Below are 25,088 nucleotides of genomic sequence, written 5' to 3'. Positions count from 1 at the left end.
AGTGACACAGCTCGAGGAGAGTGCTTAGCGGAGTGTCTGACACTTAGTTAGGGCTCGAGAAATTGCCTGTGGTCGATGTCGCTATTAGAACGTGGTCTCTTGAAGCCCTGCTGAACTACAGCTGGAGGCGGGAGAAAGAGGAAGGAGAAAAATAAAGATGTCCCAGATGAAGTCACCAGGACCCAGAGCGTCTCAGTGATGGCTGGACCAGGGTCCCCCGGCTACATAGATCGATGGGATCAGGACCGGGCCTGCTTCGTGACCCATCTCGCTGCCCCTCTCCAAGCCCAGCTTGGGCTCTTACTTCCCGAGTGACCCTCACACTTGCCACACTTCATCTCGTAAAGCTGAGTCACAGTGTCATCGATACGGTTCCATCAAAAGGTCAGATTTTGAATCAAGGGCTCATGCGACATTCCAGGACACCACGTTTCACAGCAAACTGGATGTGCAGGACCTCATTCTTAACCACTAGAGTACCTTAGAGCTTCCTAGAGAGGAGAGAGGGGACATTCACTGAGCATGTGCTGCGGGCTGAGTTATGTCCCCAAAATGCATGTGTTGAGGTCTTAACTCCTAGCACTTCAAAACGTGACTGTATTTGGAGATGGAGTCTTTAAAGAGGTGAGAGAGTAAAACTGAGATTATCAGCGTGGGCTCGGAGCCAATACAACAATGTTCCTAGAAGAGGAGGAAATTTGAACGCAGACGCACGCCGAGGGAAAGCTGCCTTTCCCTGTGTGAAGACACAGGGAAAGGCAGCTATCCGCAAGCCAGGGAGAGATGCCCGAGAAAGAACCAGCCCGGCCAACACCTTGACCTCAGAATTCCAGCCTCCAGAACCGTGAGAGAATAAATTTCTGTTGTTTAAGCCTGTGGTCCTATCAACTCAGGCAAACTAATAATAGCATCTTCTATATCTTTTTTTTTTTTAAACGCCTACAGCATCTGATATTCCAAGGTGGTCTCCCATCCAAGTACTAACCAGGCCTGACCCTGCTTAGCTTCCAAGATCAGACGGGATCGGGCACATTCAGGGTGGCATGGCCGTAGACAATGATAGTATCTTCTTAACAGGTGGGTGACAGCCCATTGATGTTAATATTGTCTCATTTCGAATAAGTCCCCATTAGTCAGGGTGGACAAACGGCTCTAATCATCCTAAAAGTTTAGTGGTTGACCGCAATAGAAGTCAATTTCCTGCTCACACAGCAGCCCAACGGGAGCACAGTGGATGGGGCTCTGTGGCAGCGCCGGTGGTGACAGGGGCCAGGCTTCTTCCATCTTTACTGACGGGTGGAGAAAGACATTGAGAGATCACACCTGGGCAGGTTGTACGGGGGGAGCCCGGAGCTGGGGGCATCACTTCTGCCCACGTGCCCCTGCCGGAACCCATTCCCACAGCCACTCCTGCACCAAGGAGGCAGGGAAGTGTGGATCAGCCGAAATCCCAGGAGGAAAAAGGGAACCATTTAGAACCAGCAAGCCTCTGCTACAGGAAAACAGATCCGGAGAGGTTAAGTGACCTGTCACAAGTTAGCTGTGGAGCGAGACCAACGACCTGTTCATTGGAGACCTGCTCATCACCACCGTCATCTTCCCGTCATCGGCACAGATGACAGGTGGTTATTGAGCACCTACTATGCGTCAGATGCTGGTTAAGACAGAGTGGGAGCTGCACATGGCCAAGCTCGCAGGGGCCTCTGGGGAGCTAGAACTGGAGGTGCCCCCTGAAGCAGGAGGGCTTGGGCTGATCCGTGTGGGAGGGGGAGCTGGGCGGCTGAGGAATAAGGCAGGGCATTCCAGAGCGGGGAGGTGAGCGCAGAAAGCCCAGGACCAGCTCCAAAGACGGTCTGTGGGGTGAGAGTGAGGCTGGCAAGGAGGGAGACCCCAGGTGGGCGAGGCCTTGAAGGTCGGGGCTGCGGCGTGTGGGGCGGAGGGGAGGTTTGGGGCGGGAAGGCAGTAGATAGTGCTGCTGCCCTGCTCACAGCCTCCGAGTCATCCCGACCGTCGGCATCCGAATTGTTGTGGCGGTTGTGTTAATGTAGAGTCTCACACACCCACTCTGCCCACAGGCTAGCCTGCTGGGCCTCACTCAGAGTGGGGTCGGTGCTTGGGAGGTGGGGACACTCCAAGCGCAAGTCTCCATGGCTCCCCAGCTGCCCTCAGGGGTACGTGGCTGAGATCATCCCTTCCCCGCTCACTACCCGGCTCCTTTGCCGCTGTTTCCTGGGCTTGTCTTCCACGTAAATTACTGGAAACCAGACTTATGCAGTAACGCGTGACGCTGCCATAATCACCACAGAAACTGCCAGCAGGTGTCCAGCCGGTGACAACCCACCGAACTCATCCCTCGTCACAGAAGCCCAATGTGGCTGCAGATGTGAGGGTGGGGGAGGTGAGTCCAGTCCTTATCAGAGGGGACTGGTACTTTCTCAGCCCCCGCCTGCTCACATCCTCAGAGCTACCCCGTCGCTCTCCCAGAGAATGTCACCGTGACTTAGCCAGGTGCCTACCAGGTCTCTCCAGCCTGGCATCCCACTCGACCTAAGTTACATCCATCCAGTAGCGTCTAGAGGCCCCAAGGTCCAAATGTCAAATGTGTCCACAGCCTTCTTCTCTCCGCCCACCCTGAACTCCCACGGAGCGTTTTGAGGCTCTACCACGAGATTCTCCAACGCTCAACTACACGCCAGCACACAAGCCACCAGCCAAAGGTCCCACGCAGGAAACACCGCCCAGGCCAACCCCGCAAGGCCCCCTGGGCTTTTGTCACCCTGACCCTCAGCCTCCTTGTGCCGGCCATACCTGAGACAGTAGCTTGTTGCCTCTTCCCGCACGGGGCCAGCCCTCCTCTGGGCTTTGGGGAAGGGTGGTGACAGAGGAGGAAGACAGAGGCTCCCTCTTGGGACAATTAGCTATGAGCTGGGGTTGGGGGGTCGTAAGCAAGTATAGCTTCAGGGGATGCCCCCTCTCCTCTATATAAGTAGTGTGACAGTCAAAAAACACATCAGAACTGTCAAAAGCACTCGGATTCAGCTAGTTAACTGTGAAACCCAAGTCACAGTTCTGTTTTATGGTGTGAAGATTGCAAGTGATTTATCATGAGGAGAAATCACATTCTTTTAATTTAAAAAAAGCTATGAGCCCGAGAGAGATTGGCTAGATTCACTAGTGTCCCAGGACTGGGCACTCTTGCCTGGAAACCATGGGTGAGGGACTCGTGTGGGCGAAGGTAAGCCCCCGCCCCATAATTCGTTTGGTTCTGCTACATCCTCTCTCTTGAGCGAGCTCCCCAGAAGCAGACGCTGAGACAAGGATTCAAAACAGAGAGTTCATTTGGGAGATGATGCTAGGAAGCACCCGCGGGGGGCTGGGGGTGGGGGGCGGAGAAGGGAGGAAGCCCACCCATGAGCAGGCGATGCTGTGGGTGGCAGGGCTCGCTCTGCCGCGGACAGCAGAGAGCACGCCTCAGGGACCCTGTCGGTCACCGGCCGAAGTCTGATCCGGGGAGGTGGGCCCCCCTGGGCTTTCACTACACAAGGCCCCGCAGCTAGAGGAAGCATCTGGAAAGAACCCCAGATGTTGCAGTCAGAAGCCACAGGGTCTGCTGGACGGGAGCAGGGTAGAGGGTTTGGAGCACACTGTCCCACCTACTATGGATGGGGGAAGGACAGGGCTTCCGTGCTCCCTACGGGCTCGCCCAGCTCTGTGACCGCTGCCAGCATCCCCTAAAATAAAGGCCCAGGAGAACGTTGTGTGGGCGGCAGCTTCGCCACACTCCTGAGGTCCTCACAAGGGGGCGGGAGGGGCCCCTTCGCCTTCCCATCCACTCGGAACCAGGACTGAGGCCCAGCCTCGCCCACCTTGGGGTGCTGAAGTAGGCCCTTCTCCAAGCCGTCGTCTGGCCGCTTGAAAAGAAGGAAGCTCACGGCCCCCTCTCAGCAACGTGGGCTCCTCAACAGCATGAGCGGGGCCCACCCCCAGTCAGCGCGGGGGCGGGGGCGGGGGCGGGCGGAAGGGACGCCCCGCCTGTCCTGCCGAAGGCCCTGGAGGACGTCCCGTGGCATGTCTCGTTTCTCTCTGCTTCGATGACTGAGACTGCATCAGAGGAGACAGGACCTCTGGCTTCCTGTGACGTCCCACGGCCAGCTTCCAGAAGAGGGCAGAACGGGGAGAGGACACCTGCTCCTATGATCGTGAGTCAGAAGGAGCGGGGCGCTCTATGTCAGGGAGGCTACGGAGAACAGACTTTCAGAATCGGAAGGCCAGCACATGCCTTTCAGACCTGGCTCCTGAGAATCCTGATGTTCCTGACAGGAGGGAGCTGGCCATGGAGGCCACGTCATGAGAGGAGGGCCGGGGAGAGAGAGTTACATTCCCCAGCCACGCAGGCTGACGCCCAGCCAGGTGCACTGTCCAGGTGCCCACGGGGATATCGCACCACACCCTACTCCACAAGTCGCCCCTCCTGGGACTTGCATGTTCCAACCCTTTGCCCACATTCTAGGGGGTCATCTCCCTTTCCTGTGGGTGGTGTAAGTAGAAAGGTCTTTCCGTTGCATGCATACGAAATCTTCTCCCAGTTCGGTCTGTGGTGCCCTTTGTCACAGGGGAGGCCACTCACCCTGGCCCAGCTAACACCTCTGGTCCCTCAGCTCTCCCGTGGGGCTGCGTGAACTCACGGGTTCCTTGCTGGGGGTCCCGTCACTGCTCTGGGGGCCCGCAGCCAGGCTCCAGGTTCCTCCACCTGCTGCTGGAAATGGCAGCTGGAGCTGTCAGAGAACCATCCGTCAAAGTGAGTCCTTGCCGACAAACACGCCAGGAGTATTTTCCAAATCCAAGACATGTGAGCTTCCACGATGCTCAGACAGATGTCCTTCTGTGGGATTCACCCAAACCTGTGACTCAACAAGGACTCTGTTGACAGGAGGCCAGGAAGGCCTCTTCTAGGAAAATCAATTGCTGGTGTCTGCCAAGCACCCAGGGGCCAGGGGAACCATGACCTCACCCTGAGAAGCCTCAGTCTGACTGGGAGAGAGGAGATAGCACAGCAGTTAAGGCCTTGGCCTCCGAATCGTTCTTACCATGTCGCCTTGGAATAATTCCTTCACCTCTAAGAGCCACGGCCTTCTCATCTGTAAAATGGGATAACAATAGCTTTCGCCACGCAGCGTCGTTCTAGGGGTGAAAAGACATAATACCTGTGGCGCAATGCGTAGCACACGGAAGTGTCTGTCGTGCAAACTTTTTCCTACTTCTGTTGAGATCTCAGGGACCCGCAAGAGGCCACCAGAAGTAATAAAAGTGAATTCTGCAGAGTTAGGCTTAGGGAAGGGCGGGGAGGGAGGGGACGAAGTGTGGTAGAAGTAGGTGCCTCTGGCAGGCAGAGAGGGTGTCCGTATTTATCCACTCCTGACCTAGAGGAGAAGCTGAACCCCGTGAGCCACGCTCAGCCTCCCTCTCTGCCGTTCCTGCAGGCGGTTCAGCTCCGGCCCCAAACTTGCACACGTAGTCATCGGAAAAAAATAAAAAAGAAACCCTGAAGTGGACAGGACTGTCCACCTTCAAAGGCAACTTGGGGACCACACTCGTGACTCCAGTGTGCATTCGGGAGGCCTCATTCCTCACCCCAAGTGGCTCATCGCAGAGTTTCTTCCAGCTGCGTAGCGCGTTCTCCCGACAGTGAGGCCGAGCACATGCGACGTTTCCCGTCCCGCTTCATTTCCAGCAACTGCCCCGCCACTTAGCCCTCTTGGGAATCATCTAGTCTTCATGTTTCAGTAGAAGAAACAAAGATTCAGAGAAGTTAAGTGACTGAGCGAAGGCCACACAGCAGGCTGGAGGCAGGGCCAGGCCTCCTGACTCTCCGCCCGGGACCCCGGCCACAGAACCCGTCACCCCCCCTACAGCTGGCCGGACACCTCCCGTCGGAGCTTTCCCCCTCCAGGGCCCATATCCGATTCTGAGGCCGGGGCCTGCGCAGCGACCGTGAGCACCCGCCCATCCCACCGCCAACCCCACTCATGCATATTTTATGGGGCCAGTCTCCCTTCCTCGCAAACGGTGTGTCATTAATATGCTCCCCGACTGTGCGGGATAGCACCCCGCAAGAACAGGCTGCTTTCTGAATATTTTATCATTCCTCATTCCTTCTCCCCAAACCAATATATATTTACACAGTCTACCTCCTGCAGAAGAACTATATTGTTTTCTCTCAGTGCCCGAGAACTTAGATGCAGAATTATGCATAAGTAACAAAATATACGCCTTCCCATTGATGTTGAAAGCGAAAACCAATCATTTATCAAGCTGTGAGGGAAGCCAAGAGGAAGATTTGCATATGGTAAAAAAAGAAAACGAAGAAGAAGAAGAAATCAGACCTCCATCCCATGGAGGGAAAGAACGAGAGGAGGTTGGACAGACAAATCTCTTTTTTCTTGAGCAGGGAACCTCAGCGTTCCCCAGCCATCCTTCCTGCATTGGGCAAATCTCAGCAGCGGGCAGAGCCAAGAGCTGTTTTGTCGGCAAGGTCAAAAATTTCCTACTTAGAGATCCGAGCTGGAGAGACCAAAGTTCTTCCAAAGTTGTACAGTGCCATGTTTATCGTGAAATATTTATTACGAGGAGGATTTGAACATTGGTGTGGCCTTTTTGTTTCCTCGTGCACGGAAAGGTAGAGAGGGTGACCCCATTTCACAAATGAGGGGAGCCAGACCGAGAGAGAGCGACGCGCTGGCAAGTAGGTGACAGGGGAAAGGAGCAAAGGATAGACGGAGGGAGGGAGGGACGGAGGGAGGGAGGAAGGAAGGAAGGAAGGAGGGAAAAAGGATAGAAGGAAGGAAGCTATTTAACAGTTGGTTCCAAAGTCCCTTTGCAAGAGAAAATTTCCTTTAGAAAATATGTCTTGCTGGAGCGCTCTGCCTGTGAGGATGGGGCCTGGACACGTGCGTTTGGGAAATGATGAACCGCATCCCTCTGCGTGACGGTGTGGACGGGGTCAGGAGTGAGCCGAGAAAGGCGATGCGGCCAGCGTGGCGGGATCCCACACGGAAAGGTTTTGGGTGGCAACCTCCACAGGGGCGCCGGCTAAGGGGCTTCGCCAGGTAAGGACGACTGATACTAATTTTAACTTCTCAGCTTCTGTAACGTAACCTTCCTCGTGTATGACACGTATGAACGGCATTTGGGGGGATGTAGGGAAAGAGTCTGGGTCCACCGTGGGGCTGGCATGGGGGTGAGAAAGGACTCAGTGGGGAGGAGAGAGGTGAGGGACAGGAGAGCTCAGGGGAGCAGGGAGTCCGAACTAGAAGTGACTGTGAAAGTGTCGGCACCTAGGAATTCGCAGAAAGCTCGGGATCTGGCCGCCCGCCCCCAACCCCAAGATGTGGCCACGGGATCTGAGTCTATTGGATGAATGTCTTATAAACGAGGTACCCTCTTAACCGACATGTGGGTTACACGGAGGCAAAGAAGCAGAGTCTCTTCCCGAAGGAACTTTCAGGTTACGGTTTAAAAACAGAGAGGCGGGCACAAGGCCAGGTGGCATCGTGTACGTGAGGGGACGTGGCCAAAGACTCAGAGCTGGTACGTGGAGTGAGAATAGAAAGTCTCCACACCTGCCATCACCCGCCTCTCTCCTTCCCCGGCTCGGACTGAGCAGGCCTTCTGTCTCAGCGTCCCCTGTCCGTCCAGGACCAGCCTCCGCCCCCGACGGCCTTTTGCATCTAAAGGGTGAATCCACGTGAACTCGGTCAGGACGCCTGCATTCCGAGGCCCGCTCTCCGACCAGTCTGCCTCTCAGAGAACCACGAGATTTCTGCCTCTGTCCACCTCGAAGTGACCCTGGCCTCTCTGACCTGCCGACCTCTCCCCCGTGGCCCTTGTCAGTCTGTGGTTTGCGTGACTGTTATAACTGCTTGCCGGAGCACCTGGCCAATGTCCCATCTCCCCCAGAGCACTGAGCACGTGGATCTCAATCCTTCTTCCCGTTCTCTCTGCCAGCACTGGCCGGAGCAACGCACCGGGGCCCGCCCATTTTATCTCTGGGGCCCATGGGGACAGACAGCGGCCACAGACCTACCACCAAGCAGATGAGTGGGAAATACTACATGCAGTTGTCCTCATTATTGAGGATCAGAAAAAGCATCACATGCACCCTTTATTAAGCATTTATTTCGTACCAGGCTACAGGCATCTTCATTTGAGCCTCACAGCAAGAATTAAGTTAATGATGGCAGATATCATCGTTATCCCTAGTTTATAACTAGGGATAGTTTATAACTCGGAGAGGTTAACCAGTTGCCCAAGGTCACATAACTGGCCAGAGCTGGGATTTATAGCCCAGATCTCTGAGCTCTTCAACTCATTGAATTAGAAACACTCCTGGGTCTTCCTCATGCAAGGGCGAAACAGACATGGGCTGGGCTCCCATGGCCTGAAGTCTCGTCCTTCTACTGAACACAGAGTCTCTGTCACTTCTCCGGGGCTAATACCACACCGTAGGGGTCCAGAGGGAAGGACAGATTTGTGGATGAAATGGAAGGAGGAGCGAGGAGGGAGCAGGTCCCAGGAGTCTGGCGAGGCCGCTGGCCGAGTTGGCTTCCCGGTTCCCTCAGCCTGGGGTCAGCTCGAAGAAGCCAGTACGAGGAGGAGGAGGAGGAGGAGGAAGGAGGAGGGAGGAGGGAGGAGGAGGAGGAGGGAGGAGGAGGAGGAGGAGGAGCCGGCAGACGCAGTGGGGCATGCCTGCCACCTCAGATGGCCTGCGTGTCCCCGGATGTGGGGGCCCCCTTTACACACGGCTGAGTTATCCAGGCAAGGAGGCCACGGGGGCCCGGGAGGTCTATGATGTTGGGGTTTCATGCCCCTTAGGTGGACCAGAAGAGAAAAGAATTTCGTTCCGCCTGCTTATCTCCTAACCTTATAAGCTCAGGATTAGCAGATCAAAGGGGATTTGAGGGAGGACAGTGGCTTCGGAGAACAGTGTGGGCTCCATCCTTCATGATCAAATGAGCTTAAGTCATTGATAAATAAATGGTGTTTTGAATTCCTCTAATTGGGCACGCAGGTCACACCCCAGCCTGGCCGTCCACCTGGGCAGAGTTAAGGAGCTAGAAAGGACCGTGGCGGGGATCCCAGCAGTGGCCACGGGGCGGGCTCCAGGGAACACCCTGGACAGGGGAAGAGGTCCTGAGCTGCCCTCTTCAACAAGCCCAAGAGTTAAGGGCATGTGCTCTGAGGCCGGAAGATGTGGACTCAAGCTCCCAGCACGGTCACCCACAAGCTAAGTGACCCAGGTGGTCCTGTGCCCTGCCTGCACCTCCACCTCTTCAGCAGGTAAGATTAAGGACAACCCTGTGTGGGGGGAGGCACCCCTCGACCCAGAGCCCGGGGAGCGGGGTGCAGAGTGGGCTCGAGGCCGGGGTTCGAGCCGCTTCTCCCTCCTTGCTCGGCGCCCCAGCCTCCTCTCCGTGAAAGGGTTAGCGTGGGGTGAAAGCGTCACTGGGAATGCAGAGCCTGGTGAGCGCCTACCCGGTGGCCGCTGTCACGGCCTCGGCGCCTTGTCCCTGCTGGTGTTAACGTCACTGCCTGTCAGTCCCGGATCTGACCCTTCTCCTCTGCTCTGTGTCACAGCAACCACATTTCCCAGACTTTTGACAACCTGGCACCTGGGTTGGTTTGGCCAACAGGAGGCACTGCCGAGTAAGGGAGGGAAAAGCCGAGGGATTTCTCCCCTCGCCCTCATCTCTGTGTCTCCTGCAGAGTCCTCAACGGCAACTGTGTCTGGTCTCCGGCCCCGCCCCCACTGGGTAGCCCCCTCCCAGGTTCGGGCTCCTGCCTGGGCTCCCAGGCTCTGTAACAGCACCTCCTCCGTCCGCCCCCCACCCCGGAGGTGGTAGCAGCTTCCTGCCGTCTCTGGGCACCTGGCTGTCTTGCCTGTCTCCGGGTGGCTTCTGAGCCCTTACCTCTCTACGTAATCAAGTCCCTCTACTGCATTCTCTCTTGTTGAAAGACCTGGAGAGAGTTCTGACGGGTACAGACCTCAGTCATCTGTGTAGCCTTTCTCGCCCCTCCAGGCAGTGACAATCCAGGGCTGCTCTGAGCCAGGCCAGAGACACTTCCGGTGAAGGCCCTGCCTGGTGCTCAGATTGCTCCCTACACGCGGGGCTATAAGCTGGCTGCACCCAATCTGCCAAATGGGGCAGAGGACTCACAGCGCTGGCAGTGGGTGACCAGGCCCATCTGCTCATCCAGCTCCTTCATATCCATGACAACTCGTAGTCCAGCTTGAATGACTGATCCTGTTGACAGAGAGGCAGACGGAGGCCGAGGGGAAGGAGGCGGCAGAAGGAGCCCTGGAATACAGCCAGCACACTAGGTAGGGGCGGCCCCCGGGGGACCATGGACCTCGAGGAAGAGCCCTCCGCTCTCTGGGCCTCAGTTTCCCTGACAATCGAACAGCTTGAAAGAAATGATCTCCACGGTTCCTCCCACCTCCACGTTTTGTAGCTTCTGCTTATTCATCAGAAGCAGAGAACAGAGGAAAAATACCTCTGAGCTGTGGACTTGGCTCTTAGCCTGAAGGAGTCACCGGGTCAGCCCTCGAAGTTTGCAGAGTGATCCTGGGGGTCAGATGGGCTTGGGCCAGCGTCCCAGCTCTGCCAAAACACCCTATGTGGCCTCGAGCTAGTCTCTCTGCTCTCTGGGCCTCAACTTCCCCATGTGAAAAATGAGGCCCATAGCCATACCTACCCCCAAAGGGTCGTGTGAATTAAAAAAAGATGGTGTGCCAAAAAATTCTGAGCCCGAGGTGGGTGCTCAGTAAATGCTAGCCACACCGCCGCTGACTTTTGGCTGAGAGCGAGGCAGGGAAGCGCGGGAGCGTGGACACTTGACAGAAAAAGATGTTAATTACCTCGAATTTGCTGACAATCTACCCTGAAACGGTTACATCTTCTTACGCCAGAGTCTCCAAAACATGCTCGTCCCCGTTCCCTGGGTTCAGCCTGAGCCAACACCTAAATAGGAAGGGAGGGAGCTCCCCCGGGAGGCGGCCACGCAGGTGTCGGAGATGGCCAGCTGCTTTAGTTGGCTGCACAACAGACGGCCTGGAGCGACAAGAACCCCCCTCACCCCCAGCTCAGGCTGGGCTCAGGCCAGTGCCCCCAGCGCTGGGCACAGATCGTGTTAACATTGCTTATGGCCACCCAGCAAGGGAAGGGTCCTTGGGTGACAGGGTGGCTTCTTTCAAGCCCCCAGCTCGCTCACAGCTCTGGCTAAAAATAACCCCTCCGTGGGAGACCCGCACTGCTAGCATGGCTGGACCATGCATAAAACATGGGCCGGTCGGGTTTCCTCCTCTGAATGGCTTCATTCAGAGCATGAGGGGTGAGAGGGTGATGGGAGAGATCGCTTGGCTTCCTGGAGGGACTGAGCAGCCCCGGCCTCCGCCTGGGCCCCCGGCCTCCCCGCTCGGTGCCTGGCACCCTGGCCCCCGTGGCAGCCCACACAGAGGGCGCCCAGGTGCGGGCTGGCTGGGAGCAGCTCCTTGCTGCCAGGATCCTCCAAGGCCTTTTTCTGGACCCCCTTAGTGGAGAAGGAAGAACTGCCCTGGTAGGACCCAGACGGCCCTGGGTTTGAATCCTGCTTCTTCCCACATTCCAGTTGCGCCCAAGTGTTTGTGGGTGCCTCACCTCGCAGGTGAGGAAATGCGCTCAGAGAGGTTGAGTGAGTTGCACAGAGACACACAGCCAGCTGCCTGACTCTAAGTCATCCATTGCTGCCTTTCGGTCATGGTCGAAGGACAAAGGGGTGCAAGGGAACGGGTCGTGGAGGAAAGCAGTGTGTAGGGGAGGCTTCTCTGAGCGCCACGATTCCCAGGAGACGGAATCAGGGCCTCCCGCAAGCACGGAACCCCGCCCCCCCGCCTTTCTCCCTCTCTCTCCCTTCCCTTAATTCATTGTTTTCCTTTCTTTACTTTCTTCATTCACTCAACAAACATTTCCTTATAAATATTTTCTTAATAATAAAAACATATGCTCATAATCATAAAAAAAAAAAGCTTGAAGTTTCCAGAAAAGTAGAGTTTAAAGAATAAAAAATTCTCGTAATCCCCCCGTTCCAGTTAACTATCAGTATGTAACAAACCGCCCCCAGTTCCTGGCAGAGAACAACCCGTTAACCATGCTCACAGATTCTGTGAGCCAGGAGCTTGGACAGGGCACAGTGGGGTTGGCTTATCTCTGTTCCATGGTGTCCGAAGCCTCAGCTAGGAAGACTAGACAGCTGGGGACAGAATCACCTAGAATCTTCTTACCTAGAGGCTCAGGGCTCCAAGAGAGAAAGTTCTAGCAAGTGAAGGGAAACTCCATGGCTTTTTATGACCTGCTCTTGGAAGTTACACAGTGTCATTTCTACCATAGTCTGTGGGTCAAAGCCATCACAAGCCCACCCAGATTCAACAGGGAGAAGCCAGGCGTTTTTCTTCTCAATGAGAGGAAGGTCAAAGGATTGGAAGCCATGTTTTAAATCAACGCACCCTCGCTCCAAGACACCAAACGCTGACGTCACCGCAGATTCATGTCCTTCTGGGTAATTTGGTTCACGTAGATGAGTTAACACTGCACAAACGATTTCGTAATCTAATTTTTTTTTCAATCCAGCATTAGATTAGAAGCGTGTTCCCTTACTATTAAACATGCTTCATACTGTAAGAATGCTCCAGGCTCTAAAACAAACACATGTTCACTGTCGAACATTTTTTAATTACGAAAAGTCTGAAAAAGAAGAAATGAAAACCACCACTCTCTCACCGACTACGGGTACGGTTCTGTCTTAGCCCATTTGGGCGGCTGTCACTAGACACCACTGACTAGATAGCTTAGAAACAATGCGCATTTACTGCTCACAGTTCCGGAGACTGGCAGTCCCAGATGAAGGAGCCAGCGGTCACCTTCCAGCAAAGACCCTCTTCCTGGTTCACAGCCAGTGCCTCGTCACCGTGTCCTCGCTTGGTGGAAGGGACAAGGGATCTCTCTGGGGCCTCTTTTATGAGGGCACTGATTCCATTCATGAGGGCTCCAGCCTCGAGACTTAAGCACCTCCAAAGGCCCCGCCTCCTAATGCCATCCCCTTTGGGGGTTAGGGTGTCAATATATGGATTTGGCAGGTGTATATTCAGACCACAGCAAGTTTTCATCTTGATGGGGTTTTTTTCCCACTCGACATAATAAGACAACCAAGTTCCTACATCATTGTTCTTTAGCATCGTTTCATCCCGTTGTAGGAGTGGCTAGAATCGCCTTGAGAGATCCCCATGGACGGGTCCCGAACTTAGGACTGCTATCAAGAGCGACATCGTCCTTTTGGCTCTGTGTGACGGGCATGTGACACGTGCAGTCTCCTCGACAGCCCCGAGTCCCACTTTACAGCTATTCGTAATAATAAGACAGACGGGGACACTGAGGTTAGTAACTCACGCCACAGCTAGTAAGAACTGGCAGAACCTGGACCTAAATCTGGGTCTGACTCCAAAACCAGGTCTAAAACCACTGCACCAATCCATTGAGGACATCGGGATGGGCTTTGCTAGGGAGGGACCAGCCCTGAGCGAGGGGAGCTCCCCATCCCAACCCCCGCAGGGCTCAGGGAGGAGGGCAGCAGCAGACCCACCTCCTAGAGATGTAACTTGACCTTGGGCATCCGGAGAGGGGCTGTGTGGGCTCATGAGGGATCGTGTCCAGACAGACACAATCTTGGCCTTTGGTGGATTTTAGGGGAAAAGGGGTCAGGTGCAGGTGAAAAATCTATCATAGACCCAGTTCTAATGTCACGTTTGCTCGTATCACCCATCACCCCACTGGACCGTGAGCCCCACAAAGTCAGGGACCACATCTGTTCTGCTCCTCAGTGCGAGCCTAGAAGGGCCTGGCAGTTGCCCCTGGAGATGGCTGACTGTCAGGTAACAGCTAAAGCTAAAAGAATGCACCCAAGGGTGTGCCATGCCTACTCGGTTCTCACACAGCAGTTTTCCGTGTGACATCGTTTCATTCAACACAGTTTTGTTAGAACGTCGATGGGATGTCGTTTAGGTCAACTAGCCGCAGTTCCAAGAAGATAACCACTAGTTAAGTGAGGGTTTACTGTTTTAATCCACTTAATCCTCACAAGCGAAGTAGCGATTATTATTGCCATGCCCTCTGTGGCTCAACAAGGCTGTCACTTGCCCAAAGTTCACAAGTCGCCAAGGTGAGGGACAGCAGCAGAATTGGGGAGGTGTGGCTTCAGAGCTACACGCAGAGCCAAAAGGCTCAGTGGCCCCCCACACTGAGCCCACCCCCAGGAGGCAGACGTCAGCTCAGGGTTCTGTGCCAGTGGGCAGAAACCCCAGTGCCACCCAGCTCCAGCCAGGGACCGAAGTCAGGTGACCGATAGTTTTGACGACATGACTGTGGGGCCAGGGCTGTCGACCCACCGGGAAAGACATCGGCCCACACGTGGGACGAGCCCTTCTTGTTTGCTTTGTATCTGGTTCCCGCCCAGCAGCCCCTGCCAGGGGCTGCCAGGGCTGTGCTTTTTCAATCTAATGGTTAAAATTCTTAGAAGTATTATTCTCTGCTTTGCTTGGCAGCGCCACAGAACATACCTCTGATGCGGCAGGTAACCGGATAGGGTCTCGGTTACAGCAATTTGCTGAACACGGGGTTTTGTGCACAAAAACACATTACGGCACTTGGGGGTGTCACTCAGGGACACCGCCAGCCGTGGCTGGAGTGCTGCGTATCAGAGAGGGTGGAGTGGGGGTGGGGGGCAGCAGAGGGAGGCCCGCGTGGGGGAGGGAGGAGCCCCGAAGTCCTCAGCAAGGCGGACCTCGGGACTCACCCCTACAGTCGCACAGCCCAGGCCCTGGCTGTGTGACCTTGTGAAGGACGATTAACCTCTCTGAGCCTCAATTTGTAAAATGAACAAAATCGGAGGATTTGCCTCCCGAGGCTCCTGCAAAACCCAAGCTGGGTGGCATTGAGACTATTTGGTCACTGCTGTGTCCTCCAGGCCAGCAGGGGGCAGCGCCTGGCACACAGTAGGGACTCAGTAGGTATTTGTTGTGGACACTCGACTTGCCCACAGCCGTCGCCCCAGTACTTAGAACAGTACATGGCATGTAGTAGGTGCTAAAAGCATATTTGTTGAATGGGCTTAATTGGTCACAGCTGTGCCCCAACGCGGAGCCGAGCACATGGCACGTAGTACTTGCTCAAAAAGTGTTTTTTGGATGAGTGAACGTAAAGCGCTTGGCACAGGACACAGGATACAGTGCTTAATTTACGTGAGCCGTTTTCCTCTGTTCATTCAGAGCTATTCCCCGAGAGCCTGTACGCCTTTCTCGGACCCAGCTCTTCGATTCCCTGACACTAACTGGGTGTGCGACGAATCCGATCTAATGCTGACACTAACTACCCGGAGTCAGCCTCAGACGCCACAGAGTTAGGGCTCAGTCCCACGAGACCGTCCTCACTGCAGATGCCAGCCGCAAACCGGGTCCCCAGGTGACCCACACTTCTGCTCCAGCAACTACAGATTCAGGGAGTCCCACGACTTCCTCCTGAGGGTGTGTAAGACCCAGGAAAGGCTTTTTTCTTTTTTGCAATTACTAGTTTATTACAAAGGATAGAACCCAGGATCGGCTAGAGAGAAGAGGCATAGGGCAAGGCGTGGGGGTTGGGGGCACAGAGCTTCCCTGTCCTCATGGGGGGCGCCACCCCGCAGCATCTCAATGTGCTCACCAACCCCAAACCTCTCCGAATGTCTTAGTTCAAGCGTTTTTATAACCCGACCTCCAGCCCCCTCCTCAGAGATCAGCTGTCAGCTGAAAGTTCCCACCCCTGATCTCTCTGGTGACCCCTATCCTGAAACTTTCTACGGTCCCACCCTGAGTGACCTCATTAGCATAAACTCAGGCGTGGGGGAAAGAGCCCACTCATTAGGAACAGCAAAAGACACTCCTACCACTCAAGTAAAAAAATGAGAGTCGAGGGGCGCTATGCCAGGAACCAGGGCCAAAGACCAAATATGTAGTCTTTATCATACCCCAACCTGCTACCTGCATCACCGTCCTGGACCCTGGGGACTTGGTGATGCACAAGCCAGACGGGGCTCCGGCCTCCTCCAGCTCACAGGCCATCGGCTTTGACCCTCAGCTCCCAGCCTCGCCTCAGAGCTTCGCGTCGCTGGCAAGTCTTTGCCAAGGTCTTAGTGTGTCCGGCCCAGCGCTGCGGCTGAGAGAGGGGCAAGATAAAGAGACTTGGTCCCTGCCGTCGGGGGGCTGGCCCCCTTGGCTGGAGGGGAAAGACCGATACACGCGAGGAGGAGACACAGAAAAGGAAGTGTGTGGACGGTGACAACACAGGATCCCTCAGAGGCACGAGACGAACACGGCCGACACCAACCCCGTCGCCCCGACGAGGGGAGCTGGAGCCCTAACGGGGCGGGTGACTCCCCACAAAACCCCGGGGATGTCGGCATCTCGTTACAGGGGCAGTTGCCATGGTTTGGTGTCAAGCTGACCTTTCTGTGTTTTTATTAAAAAGACAGAATTGCCAACACTATGGGTATAACCAGTGTGTTCCCAGAAACTGTGGGGAAAAAGGAGAGGTGAGGATTGGCAGAGAAAGAGACAGACAGAGAGACCCGGAGACAGAGACAGACAGACATCGGCTTCCCCCAACCCCCCGCCCAATATGCTCTTTCCTGCTGCGAGCTGGGTTCTCTGGGAAGCAGAGCTAAATGGTGAAGTTGGAAGAGGTAAAATCTTCATTAGGGCCTAGGAAGCCCGTGAAAAGATGCTCAACGTCGTTAGCCTAAAGGGAAATGACAATCCAAACCACAGCGAGGTACCACGTCACACCCACCCAAACAGCCAAAATCAAAAAGACACAATGGGAAGTGCCGGAGAGGACGTGGAGAAACGGAAGCCCTCCTACCCCGCTGGGGCAGTGCGACATGGCGCCGCCCTGTGGACACAATCTGGCAGGGCCTCGAAAGATGGCACGGGGTTACCGTATGACCCAGCAATTCCTCTCCCAGGTACACACGCCAGATAAGTAAAACATTATGTCCCAACAAAAACTTGTGCGCAAATGTGACAGCAGCGCTCTTCGTAGATGACAAAAAGTGGAAATGATGCAAGTGTCCAGGAAGGGCTGGGTCTCAAAAATATGATGTCAGGTGAAAGATGCAGTGGAAAGCCTGGAATAGGCACATCCATAGCGACAGAAGCACGGTACACGCACGGTTCCCAGGGCTGCGAGGTTGGGGGGAACTCAGGCGGGTGCCTGCTGTGAGGATGGGGTTTCTTTCTGGGGTGATGAAAACATTCTAAAATTAACTATGGTGATGACTGCTGTGAATGTATCAGAAACCACTGCACTGTACACTTCAGATGGGTGACTTGGACAGTATGTAAATTATATTTCAATTAGAGAAAAGCGGAATTAGGAGTAACACCTGTAAAAGAAAAGGGGGCTCGGGGAGAGGCCTGGGCGGGGAGCCGTCGGACCACAGGCCCGCCCGACACACCTCTGCCAGCCCTGCAGGGAGCCCACAGCAAAGACGGCCTGGCCCAGGTCCCTCGCCCTTGCTCGGTCACTGCTAGGGGGTGTGCCCTGGCCGAGAAGGCAGAGGCAGCCCCCGAGGGAGCTCACAGCTGGGCCTGTCAGCGAACCCCACTCCTCGTTCCTCTCGCAAGATCTCCCTCTCCCGCAGCCCATCTCTGGTCTGCCAGGCCCCTGTGACGCCACGCCCCTGTGACGGGGAGCACCACGACCCCTCCCATGGGCACAGCACCCCATCATTTCCAAGAACATGCGCATCCTATTCAACCCAGCCCAGCCCAGCCCCCGGGGCAGTCAACAAGCACTTAGCGCCTATTGCATGCCGGGTCTATTCCCAACACGGGGAAACAGACGTGGTCCTGCCCACACAGAGCTTGCTTCTGTGGAGGGCTGAGCAGCACCCACAAAATGTGAGGCCCCTGGCCTGCCTGCCCTTGAACTCGAGCCTGGCTCCCACCTGCCCGCAAAGCCACTCTAACTGCAGACTGCGAGAATGCAGCCAGGGCTTCTCCACAGGCTCCTCCAGGGCCCGGAATGCAGAGGTGGGAAGGGCTTTCTTCAAGGCTCGGTGACATCCCCAAAGCCTGGGTGCCTGGTCTCACAAAATCTCCCCAGACCAGCTGGGTGCCTGGTCTCACAAAATCTCCCTCGGCAGCCTATCAGCTTCACCCCTCCAGCTTCTAGCTCCCCACAAAGGCTGGAGCTTAAGACAGCCCAGAGGGACGGACACGTTGCCGGCCATCTTCCTCTCTTCCCCGGCCCCTCTCCACCAAACACCACCAAACACCAAACACTCCTAGATATGTGAATGGAGACGTGCGTGTGGGCACTGTGTGCACACCACATGTGTGTGGCTAGCCAAATGTGCCCTGTTCTCTCCCCATCTTACGGAAGAACAAACTGAGGGAGGACTAGCCAGAACGCAGGAATCAGACTCCTAATCCAGCGTCTGTCGGCTGAGAGGTACCCAAGAGTGCCACACACTGCTAAGAAGGCGTGCTGGCGTCTGGCCAGGGTCAGGTGACCTGAGTTCAAGTCTCCGGCTTGCCCCATGACTTCCTCCTCTCCTTCTCTAGGCATCGGTTGTTGCCACTTGCACAGCAAGAAAGTTCAATGCACTCTACGGGCCTTTGCAGCAGGCACGCTCCACGATGCCAAATGGGACAAACGGGGAGGTCCTGGCAGTAGCCGGGCCCCGAGTGGTCCATGCAGGCCAGCCCAGGGAGCTCCCCAGCCTGGTGGGCCACCTCTCAGCCTTGCGGGACCCAGGCTGCGCCTCCAGGCTCTGGGAAGTCCCACACTGTGCAGACTCACGGTAGGCAGAAGGCACTATGTGCAGGAACGCCCACCGATGTGAACCCTGGCCAGCAGAGGGGTGCCGCCCAAAGGGGCAGAGAAGGGGTGTCACTGAAGGAACAGGGAACACATTCTGCAGGAAAAGAGAAGATCTTCAGACTCCTCACTCGGGGAAGCAAGGAATCGAACATCCCCGAACACCCAGCCCCGCTGCTGTGCCCTCCACTCCTGTCCTCCTGGTAGACATGGCTGCTCCTCGGCCACCTCGCCCTCTCTCCCGCAATCCTGCAGACTGTCACAGTCAACTCCTCACGCGCGGCACTCGCAACGAGACCTCCGCCTGCTTTCAAGGGTTGTCTCTTTGACAGGAGGTAGATGCTAAGGTCCTCACACAAAAGGTAAACTGCATAGCGTCAAAGACCAACCTTGCAAATCTCCTCAATCTCAAAGTACGGGATCGATCTGATCTCGGAAGCTAAGCAGGGTCGGGCCTGGTTAGTACTTGAGTGGGAGACCACCTAGGAAGACCAGGTACCGTAGGCGTAATAAAAAATAAGGGATCGTAAGCTGACTCGCCTAAAAAAATAAGACAAAATAAGACAAAACAAAACAAAACAAAATAAAATAAAATAAAATAATCAAAGTATGGGATCGCTCAGACTTAGAGAATCCAACCCAGGCGGTGTTTCCTCCAGCCTGGGCTCAGATCACGGTGTCATTGGCTGAGCACCAGATGATGGCCTCGGATGCTGCTGGTGGCTGGGATGTATGAAAATGCCCATCTTTAAAAGCCAGACTCACTCAGATACAAGAGAGAGGTACCGGGGATGGAGCTCAATGGAGCAGACAGCAAACACAGGGCCCCATCTCCTCCTATTATGTCCCGAGTAATTGTATACTCGCTGGTCGGGCAAAACCACCTGTCCCAGGTGAACTATTAGCTTTCTCTCCTCCAACCTGCAACACAGAGTTGGGAGAGAGTGGAGGGTTTGCATGAGTTCAATACCCATATGATGCAAATCCACTTAATTTGCCACCCCCACAGTGGGGGAACTTGTCGCTGCAAAACCAGGACGGAGGAGAAAGTAACTAATAGCTTATGAGCACCTGCTGGGCACTTTTACATACTCCATGTCCTTTAAACCTCAAATAACCTTGTTATAACGTAAAATTCACCTTTCGGTGTTGGCTGCTGATGGCCCATAATTGAGTTCTTCTCTGAGAATGCCTTACATCGGTGAATAAACAAAATTTAACTCAGTAAAGTTGAAGATCTAATTGACTTTATTAAACAACTCATGGACCAGGGAGCATCTCATGAAACAAGCAGAGAGATGCTCTGAGGGGTTATACAGGATGGAAAGCTTTCATAGAAAGGCAGGTGGGACAAGGAAGTCATCAGCAAGGGAAAAATGAAGGTTCATTGGAGGAAAGTAAGAGTTCGCAAGCCGGATGGGCTCCTTATTGGCTGAGCTGTGGCTTTTTTATTGGCTGGGTTTGTTGCTGGGCAAGAAGAAAATCTTCCTTTCCCCTGCAGGAGTCGTAAAGTACTTGCCCTTCCTGTTTGGGAGGGCGAAGTATGTCTCTTCCTGTCTTCCAGATGTGGTCTGTGACTAAATTAACTGACACTGCAGCTGACGTCTGTGTCCTGTTCAGGGTAATTAATGATGAGCGGCAGAGCGTGAGAGCTCCTTCTGCAGGTCTTCCCGACTCCAATATTAGTTGAGGTTTCCTTTATTGATTTTTACAAGTTGAAGGCTGCTGCCTTGCCCAAGGTGACACACCCTCCCCACGGGAGACCATGTCCAAGGACAGGTTAGCGCAGAAGTATCAGGCCCAGCGACTTTGCCTCAATTCAACATATTCAGAAGGGCCATCTCAACTCCGGTGCTCCCCATAGGGTCAGCCGAGGCCTCTGATGTAACTGCATTGTGGCCCAACTTCTCTGCCCGACCCTGCTTTTCACAGTCCCTCACAGGTATCATTCCTGAGAGCGGTCCTCAATAAACCACCGGTGTGCAAATCTCTGCTCAAAGTCTGTTTCTCTGGAAACCAACCTGCAGCAGAGGTGGTCCAAGGACAGACACTCTAAATTGGGATTTTAGAGCCAGATCACCCTACCGGCTAGCTAGCAACGAGGGCCCCATCGCTGGGGGCTCCTGGCATGTGGAAGCGGTACGATTGTAAAAGATTCGCAAGGGATGAACGGAAATAGGAAAAGGGTAGGGAAGATGCACTGGATGATATATTATCTCAGGCACTGAGAGAGACTGTGGATGGCTATTGCTGAGTACTGTAAATGCCCCGGAGAAAGACAATGAAAGGCTGAAGGTAAGCAATCTCCAACTCGAGCCGAAGGACAAGACTCTCGTCTCCTGCAGCAAGAAGGCATGAGAAGCTCAGGATTGAGCCCGGACTTATAAAAATAGCAGCGCTCCAAAGAAAGTGGAATTCTCAACCTCGACCCATCGACTTACGCCAAAATTAGCATTCTGGTTGGGAAGGAGCGGGACCTTGGCGCTTGGGATGGGGTTGATGTGCTCGAGAACCTTGAAACCCTAGACCCTCTTGAATCCTTCAGCCTTACAGGAGGGGCCCCTCCTCCCTCTTAAAGGCCACTGCCTCCCCTCGCTTAAAGGTGGTGCAGGGGCCTCTATCTGGTAAGGTAGCATGTGCCCCCTGAGGATTCACCCCTTCCTGTCCCCCTAGCCACCAGACCAGTAACAAGGCTCAAGTCACAGCCTGGCCAGGGTGCTGGGCCTGCTGAGGAAGAGAACGGACTACGCCCCGAAGGAGCAGGGCGTCTCGTCACCTGCACTGGCAGGAGCCAGGGACTGCCATGGGACTGGATCCTGAAGGTTCTCCTCTCAGGAGGACAGACTCTAAAGTTAGGTAAAGGCAAGAGTATCGATTTGGGAGCCCTCTCCCACCACCGGGTTTAATACCCTGGGAAGGACCTTGGAACATGGTTCCAGATCCAGGGGGCACCCGAGCCAAGCAAATGCTCCAAGACCAAAACAGCAGTGCCCAGAACAGAAGGCATGAGGGAAAACAGTGGCTCACGAGGCTAGGCCGCCGGAACGGAGCAGATCAGGCTGAGCCCTAAACACGCACTTAGGAGTTCAAGGTCCATGTCCACCTTGGGTCTTCCCAGGAGCTGTCATCCCTGGTCTGGGGACTTCACGCAGACACACTGGAGACTCCACAGAGAAGAATAAGTTCTAAATTGTGCAAAATGCAGCCACGTCTGGCCCAGGTTGTACATATTTCTGGACCTGATGTCCTGTAATAAAGAAACTAAATAACATACCCTATCAACATAATGAAGCACTTTTGGCCATGACCCTGTAGTCAGGCCAAGCTGGGTTCATATTTAGGCTCCACCATCAACTATCCAACTGGCCTTGAGCAAGACGATGACCTGTCTGAGCCTCGGTTTCCTCATCTGTAAACTGCAGGGACAACAGGCCTTCCTGTGGGGGTGGCTGGGAAGATGCAGAGAGGTAACCCGCGGAGCGCACACAGCACAGTGCCCTCCATAGACATCAGCCTCCAGATCACCGGGGAGGATCCTCCCAGAGCCTCCTGCCAGGTGCCCTTCCCTGGAAAAATTCACTCTGCCTTGAGAATTAGTGAGGAAAGTAGCCCTTTCTAGGAAGTCCCCAAATTCCTCACTCGTCAAACAGGATAAAAGAGTTCCTTAATTGGTACCATAAAGACTTTTCCACAGAGAAGGAAATAGAACTTCTAAATTAAAGGCAGATTTCTCTGAGGGGGGGCAGCTGGTCTGGAGTCAGAGCCCAGCTGCTGAGCCATTTTCCAGGAGGGAGGCCGGGGCGGAGGGAGTGGTGTCTGGGGAGTATGTGCACCCCACCCGAATGCGCCTGAGTGTCCTCGGTTTGTTGTCTGATGAGCACCACCGTATCTCCAGCTGCAGCTCGGCCTGGCTGGTTTGTTATGATGTAGCCCCAGTGAACGAGACAGGAGAGTCCACTCCAGCAGGCGGGCAGAGCTCTGCCTCAGAGAGCTGTGACCCCAGCTGGGCAGAGCCAGGCCCACTGGGGCATCTGGTAGAGGAGGGGCATCAGCATTCAAGGTGGGCTCCCCTTGGGAGCAGGTACCAGTTGGAGCCTCGCGGAGAGGTCTCCTGGTGCACGGTGTGGCTCCCTGAATGGCCTATGGCCTTAGAAAGGACTGGAACCCAAAGCTAAATGCAGATTCAGGAAGCTCAGGAGCCCAGTGTTAGGGCTAATTGAGCATTCCGTCGTTCACTTACCATGTGTTTTATATCATTTGTCAAGAACATTTAAGAGGGCCACAACCATGCCCCAGGGCCTGGAGACTCAGCAGTGACATAATATGGCCCCCTAGAGGTTTCACTGAAGTGATGCCTAAAGCCTGACTTGCAGGCAGGCTGCAGCCGAACGGTCTCTTGAACCCCTCCCCTCCCAGGCCACCTCTACCCCTGGGCACGCCAGATGGCCACAGATGAGGGGAGGTTAGGCCTCCAGCAGCCAAAGCCAGGCAGATCTCTAGAGTGGAAAGGCTGGGCCAAAAGTCTACCCTTGGCCCCTAATAAAATCACTGATACAGGCAAGGATTATCAACTGATGTGTTCAAATCGTTACGTGAACGGTGCTCAGTGCATAACTGGACGTTCGGATTGTACAAAGACCCCATAGTTTTCCTTCTGGTCCAGGGGGAAGAAACAGAACTGGAGGAGTCTGGCCGTCCCCACCCTGGTCCAGAATCGATCTTGCACGACTGACGGTGGGACAAACGGAAGTCGTATCTCCTAGGTTACAGTTTGAAGCTCTCAGCATCTCCCATGATAGGCTCCAGCCAAAAAAAGTATTACCTGAGTCCATTAAACTTCGGATTTGACTTCCGGTTTACAGACTGTAACGGGGGTAAAGGAATAGCTAAATGGTGACAAAGGAAGCGACCACGCTAATCCAGACAGTAGGACCTTCTTCCAGATGACACACCCACTCTCTTCAACCAGCCACAGTAAAGGGCCCTGTGCCAGATGAAAAGTAACCAAGGGGACACGTGCCCAGAGGCACTGCAAGGTCCTGGACAGGATTCTGCTTTGGACAAATCGGCTAAAACACATCGCTAAGACGACTGCTTCCCTCGCTAAATATGCACCTGGTACATAATTACAAAGAATTATTTATTTTGCTAAGCGGGATAATTTTAGCTTGATAGGAAATGCTCTTATTTGTTTAAAGATACACACTCGGATAACAAAATAACACCAGAATGTTCATAGTTGCTTGCACTAGGCAGAATTCCAAGACAGCCCCTAAGATTTCCAACCCCTGGTGTGGTGATTAGGATATAGTACTTGGCAAGGGTGCAGCGATTTTGCGGATTTGCCTAACCAGCCTGACTTTAAATTAATCAAAGGGGAGATGACCTTGGGTGGGCCTGGCCTTATCAGGTGAGCCCTTTAAAAGGAGGGCTGGAGGTCAGAGAAGCAGGAAGTCAGAGAGATTTGAAACAGCAGCAGATGTAACCCTGTTGGCCTTGAGGAATAAAACTGCCATGTTGTGAAGAGAGCCACATGGCAGGGAACAGAAGGTGATCCCTGAGAGCTGAGGACTTCAGTCCTACAACCACGAGGAACTGAATGAACTTCACCAACAATTTTATAAACGTAGTAGAGGACCTGGGAGTTCAAATGAGACCTCAGCCCTGGACAACGCCTTGATTTGAGCCTGGCGTGACCCTGAGCAGAGTACCCCCTATCTTGTACCTGGACACCTGACCCAGAGAAACTGTGAGATAATACATTTATGTTGTTTTGAGCCACTAAATTTAGGGCAACTCATGATTAAAAACTAATATACTTCTTTATTCGTAATAGCAAAAAGCCAAAACACCCCAAATATCCGAGTAGAGAATGGATAAACCAAAGTGGTACCTTCACAAAATGGAATAACCCTCAGGAATGCAAAGGCATGAACTACTAATACATGTAACAACCTGGGTGAATCTCAGAAATATGTTGAGCAAAAGATGCCAGACCAAAAAATGCTGTGAGTCTGTTTATATTCTATATAATTTCATTTATGTAATATTTAAGAGCAGACAAAAACTATCTATGGCCATAGAAATCAGAACTGTTTGCCTACGCGTGGGAGCAGAGAGAATTCACTGGAAAGAAGCATAAAGAAC

The 25,088-nt window shown here is 54.2% G+C and overlaps 1 pseudogene; it reads right to left on the bottom strand.

Annotated features, from left to right (window-relative positions):
• Positions 1 to 936: 936 nt before the first annotated feature.
• LOC120617447 (uncharacterized) lies at positions 937 to 1,055 on the bottom strand (annotated as a pseudogene).
• Between the last annotated feature and the right edge of the window lie 24,033 nt (positions 1,056 to 25,088).

This window comes from Pteropus medius, unplaced genomic scaffold (assembly GCF_902729225.1).
Source record: "Pteropus medius unplaced genomic scaffold, Ma_sr-lr_union100, whole genome shotgun sequence".
Lineage (NCBI taxonomy): Eukaryota > Metazoa > Chordata > Mammalia > Chiroptera > Pteropodidae > Pteropus > Pteropus medius.
The sequence above is the reverse complement of the archived record's forward strand: the minus strand, read 5'-3'. Positions and strand labels throughout refer to the sequence as shown.